This window comes from Cupressus sempervirens, chromosome 5 (genome assembly GCF_028749045.1).
Source record: "Cupressus sempervirens isolate cs-2001-9-10 chromosome 5, ASM2874904v1, whole genome shotgun sequence".
Taxonomy (NCBI): domain Eukaryota; kingdom Viridiplantae; phylum Streptophyta; class Pinopsida; order Cupressales; family Cupressaceae; genus Cupressus; species Cupressus sempervirens.
The window spans coordinates 237,712,534-237,718,533 of NC_143122.1; the positions used below are offsets into that span (position 1 = coordinate 237,712,534).

General features: G+C 36.5%; 1 pseudogene; it reads left to right on the plus strand.

Annotated features, from left to right (window-relative positions):
• The first annotated feature begins 2,590 nt into the window (after window positions 1-2,590).
• Window positions 2,591-4,559, plus strand: LOC149555398 (putative receptor-like protein kinase At1g11050 pseudogene; annotated as a pseudogene).
• Window positions 4,560-6,000: the final 1,441 nt, after the last annotated feature.

The following is a 6,000-nucleotide window of genomic DNA, read 5'->3' on the forward strand; positions in this document are numbered from 1 at the left end:
TTCTTCTTGGATTTCAGTTATGCGTGTTTGATTTGAGAGACTGCTAATCAATGTTCCTTGTTTAAAAACTCCTTCTCATTTTGCTTGTAGTTCATTTTTTTAAAGATTTCTTCATATATACCTTCTACCAATTTTTTTTCACTTAATATTTATAACCTTAAAAGATCTAGTTAAATAATTTAATTATAATATTATTATATATGTATCTAATTATACTAATTTAAGTATATAAACATTTTTTGTTGGTCAATATGTTAAATATTTGACAATAAAATATTTTCTATAATATATTTATTATTTTTTAATACTTTTTAAATAAAACATATATACACATTAGGTGACATTAGCTTTGAGAAAGAAGCAGTGGGCTTGCTAAGATTTTTGGAGGAATCTAGCCACATTCTGGTGATTGGCTAGAAACAAGAATGAAAAAAAATTGCTAATAGGATGTTCTTTAGAAGCTTTTAATTTAAAAAGAGAACATATTGAAATGAGTGAATTTTGATAATTCAAAGAAAAAATTGGTTTTTTGTGGTAATTGGCGAAATGGATACCCCTTAGTCCTTGGTTCTTAACTAAAGAAACTAGGCGAAAAGGTTGAATCTCCATCAAAAAAAAAAAAAAAGGAGATTGAGTGTCTTGTGGTAACTGTAATTCAAAAGAAATTTGATTTATAATTACAAAAAGGAAAATGAAACATATTAAAATGATAGAATTTTGATGATTTTAGAAGAGAATGGATGTTTTGTGGTAACTAGAATTCAATGAAGAAGTGGTTGATTTCCTCATAAAGTTCTTACTTCAAAAAAGAAATAGATCAAAATAACAATATTTTGGTGATTGAAATGACAGTATTTTGGTGAATAAAAATGGAATGGGTTTGCAGATGATTTGGGTGTTTGTTCTTATTGTTCTACTAGAAAATGGAATTCAAATTCAATTTCGGTGTTTTTTCTTTTTGTTTTGTTGGAAAGTGGAATTCAAATACAATTTCAGTATTTTTTCTTGATAAATGGAATCTAAAGAAAATTGTGAGTTTTTCTTATTAATTGAATATTTTGCCTACAATTGGAATTTAAAGAAAAAATGAATTTTCTAATTGAGCTAAAAAAAAATGAATTTCATAATTCTTACCTATCTAAGCACTTTCACATTTGCTAGCATAGTCCTTTTTGTGATGGGTATTGCAGGAAGCAAAAAAAATATAGATTTAAGATTATAAAATAAGTACAAGTGGTTTTAATATCCAGGGAAGCCCGAAAACTCAAATGTATGAACATCAGTAGGATTTAAAATAAATATAATACAATGAAAAACAAAAACTTCGTGGTGTGAACTATAGAAAAAAGGGCTTTCCTTCAATGTTAAAAAATAAGTTTTCTGAATATAGGTGAAAAGGGTTACGAAACATACAATGTCAAATTCTTTCACCACCACAAAAAAATCTACTTTTCCTTTGTTTACGAAGCAAGGTTTAATAACAAGGTTAATGTCTCAAACAAGTTCTAAAGGACGAGATAAAGGACATAACTATTGTAAGATTTAAGTTGGTTTAGTGATCTTGTATGGCCTGTATTAAATCCCATAACAATTAGAGAATGAATTTTAATTTTTTTTGAGAATTAAAGTTTTAAAATTCATATTTCTCTCCTTGCATTTTTTGATGATAACCAATAGAAATACACATAAATAACATTATTTAAAATTTCAAAATATATAAAAATTATGATATTGCTATCAAGGTTTAAATGTGTAGTTTTTAAGTCAACCTCATTGACCCATGTTTCATGAGTAGTGATTGACACAAATCCATCTGTCATGGGAATAAATGGAACAAAGTTTAGCACTGATTGGATCTAGGTGATGCTCACATAGATGAAGCACCAAGGCTTCCCAGGAGGTTGCCCATCTCAACACTACTCCCCCTGAGCGCGCTTAACTATGGAGTTTCTTCCATGGTTAAACCCACTATACTCGACTAAAAATCATCAAACTTTCAAAAATAAAACAGTAAACCTGATTCCTCCAATGCAATAGTTCCATGACCAAAACTTTCCCAAAACCATAATCGTCCAAACATTAGTATCATACCTTAACAACATAGTAAGATACTTCACAACTTAAATAAAATGCTTTCAAGCTGATATCCTTTTTATAAGAAAACTAAATTTCTTAAATGTTTTAGAAGGTAATTGGGACAGCGTCCAAATTTATGTTGGTTTGTACCACGGCAATGAAAATTCGTTCCATGTTCGTCCAGATCTGTGAGATGTTTAGTCCAACCCAATTATGTTGTTTCCAAGAAAAAGAGACCAACGTCCCATTCAGTCAACAGCTTTAGTCGTTCAACTAAATTACCCACTACCCACTACCTTCGAGGCTACCTTCGCAGGCGGTGCACCAGGGTTTATGATTTTTAATATATACAAACTTATTTTAAGAATCATAAGGATTGAGAATTACGATTGGATGAGCATCTAGTTGGGGGAAAGTGCGCGTGGGGACCGTCCAAGTCCTTCGAATCCTAATCAATAAATGTTATTAATGTTGGCAACAGCTGGTCAATGATATCGGACAGAGAATCAAACATTTTCCACCCTGTTTGGCCCATACAAAGAATCAAACGTCACTTGAGAGTTTCCAAAACGGTACGTATGTTCAGACCGGCCCCTGGATATACACCATTGTCTTTCTGAGACAAAATGAAGATGGAAATGCAAGGATTCATGGTGCTGCTGTTACTACTCTATTGGGCTAACACAAATGTTGCAGTCGAATGCCCAATTAACTTCGACTATGTAACTCAAATGCCATGGAACACATCATCCTGTCGATCCATTCAAACAGCAGGGGAACTGAACAACTGTGGAATGACGTTAAGAAGCATGTTGGGCGTAGGCCTTGCGCATTACCTCAGAGTTCAATCGGCCTTCGAACTTCCCAACACTGCCTCTGCCGCTGCATGCCTGACTACATTCCAGCAAAAGCTAACACTTTTGGGTCTTCGACCAAATCTGGTTCAACTCTGTTTCAACAACACATCTGAGTTTGTGTCGTCTCCAAGCTCGTGTGGAGGCATTCAGACCAAGAAGGACTGGATTGACAAAGTTGGAACAACTGCACTGGACACGGATTGCAAAGGGGATCTCTCTGCAATCTCTGCGTGCCATAGATGCCATGACAGCGGACAAGTAGTTCAGAGGCAACTGCTGAGCATGATCAAAGGGGTTACAGAGCAAATAAGTACCTACTGTTATTATTTTGTGTGCCTCTATGCAATTGGCGTGGTGAATGAATTTGGGCCTACGAACAGAGGAGCTGCAGGGTGTATTCTCCGCGTGCCCTTCGTTAACGCAAAACCCACATCTCGCACGCAAATCGTTTTATACGGCTGTACGGGCACTGTAGTAGGCATCCTTATGATCTGTAGCTTGGGGATGTGTTACTATTGGTGGACGAGGATTAAAAGGAAAGCCGAGCACAGGCATTTCGTGAAGTCAAACAGAGGCCTTTTGAAGCCCAACACAGGGGCAGTCTGGTTTAATTTGGACCAGATCGCCGGAGCCACCGACAATTTCAGCGCCGGCAATGTCATCGGCCAGGGCGGTTTTGGGACGGTTTACAGGGGAACTCTTTCCGACGGTCAGCAGATCGCTGTGAAGAGGATCAGAAACTGCACTTCGGAAGGGGATTCGGAGTTTATTAACGAGGTGGAGATCATAAACAGCATCAGACACCGGAATCTGGTTGTTCTAAGAGGTTTCTGCGTTGCCAGCGATGACACCGATGGCCGCCAGCGGTTTCTCATCTATGACTACCTTGCTAATGGCAGCCTCGACGAACATATCTTCGGTAATTTGGGGAAGAAGAGATTGGATTGGGAGCAGCGGAAGAACATTGCAATCGGCACCGCTAAGGGACTCTGTTATTTGCACTTTGGAGTTCAGCCTGCCATTTATCACAGAGATATAAAGGCCACTAACATTCTGCTGGATGATCAAATGAATGCCTGTGTTGCAGATTTTGGGCTCGCGAGAATGACAACAGAAGGACAATCGCATCTGACCACACGTATAGCGGGCACTCATGGCTATTTGGCCCCTGAATATGCTCTGTATGGTCAACTGACAGATCGAAGCGATGTTTACAGTTTTGGGGTTGTTTTGCTTGAGATAATGAGCGGGAGAAAGGCTCTGGATACGTCTGTGGAGTCCCCGTCTGATTATCTAATCACAGATTGGGCTTGGAAGCTTGTCAAGGCCGGCAAAACGACTGAGATTGTAGATGTTGGAATACGTGAGAAGGGGTCTGCAGATGTTATGGAGAGGTTTGTGCTTGTGGGGATTCTGTGTGCTCATGTAATGGTTGCATTCAGGCCGAGCATGGCGGAAGCATTGAAGATGTTGGAAGGGGAGGTCGACATTCCAGAGATTCCCGACAGGCCTTTGTCCCTTCTGAATGAGGGGGCTTTGGAGGATGGATACTATGACTCCGCTCTTTTTTCAAATTCCCAATCTATGTAAAACATTTAAGTTCGTTCCAACGGTTAATAGGCTAATAGTGACTTAAATTCTCGTTTTTGGTTTTTAATAAATGTATGGTTGGAATTTTTGTTAGTGTTTTATGGATTCGGCTATCCTCTCTACAAATTGTATAGTTGATCAATTTTCAAAAAATAAAAAACATCATGGATTTTTCTGAAAATTTCAGCATTTGATCTTTATGATTTGCATATTTCATAGTTGAAAACAACAAAAAAATTGAAAAAAAATCACTACGCTTTTGTGAATCTCAAAAAAAAAAATTTGGCTTTGTTTTGTCTTTAATGCATTTTGTCCGGAGATTAGCCCGTCCCATGTTTAATTGTGCTTTAATGTCCTCTTGATATTGTTTGGATGTGTTGATAGTGTGATTAAAAATGTGGTTGCTTTCAAACTAATATCATAACATAACATGTAACATATAGTATTCATGGATTATAATATGTAGCATTCATGGACTTCTATTATAATGATCTAAAAGAGGTCTTATTCACATTTTTGAATTGTGAGCATCTTGAATTAAGGGTGGAGATTTTGAGGATATTGGATGAATGAATATGAATTTATGAGAGGATTTAACACAGGGGGGGATGTTTAGTGGAACTTCATGATGGATTGATGTAGGCTAAGAGATTGTCTTATTTAGATAAAAAGGTTAAGATCACAATTCTTATTTAGGTAAGTATAACTCTAATAAAAAAGAGTTATGACAAATTACACCCTCTCAAACATTAAAGGAGACTAGGTGGCAAAGAAAAAATGTGACGTGTATTCTTGAGGAAATGATTATGACATGTTACATAGGTTATTAAAAAGGGTGTATCTTTTTTAAGACAAGATAAGATGAATGGATGAATGGTTATGATTTCATACAAGGAATTTATACGTAGGTAAGATGGTGTCACTAATGATTAGAGTAATAAATAAGGTTTAATCTTATGCAAATGATTAATTATGATTATAAAAGTGAATATACTAGAAAAATATATAAATATAATTACATTTTTTTAATATTGAGCTTTGCAACCTAGCCTTGACCTTCACTCATTGTGGACTCAATCATGGACAAACCATCCCCTCCAAATTGAAAACAATGTTGTCTGGATCTTTTTCTTGTCATTTCTTCTAATGGGGACCCCCTTGTCTCTCGGGTCACCGTTGACCTTAACAAAAGTTGACTTTTGTGGAAGCCACATGTTTACTAGATGACTTGGCGTTTCTTCATAGTTCTTGCCCCAAGGAAAGCATGGGGAAGACTGAGCATGTTGAGATCCCAAAATTGAACTGGAAAGGTGCATTGGTAGGACAATCCAATTCTAGTGCCCCACCTGGAGATTTGCCAAAAGTTTTACGTGGGAATAATGGACCAAAGATCCTCCTCTTGGATTATGTGGTAGAATATATTTCTCAGGGTTTTTTTTTGAGCTTGATGGGAAAGTTTTTGTCATTAGACCAACCA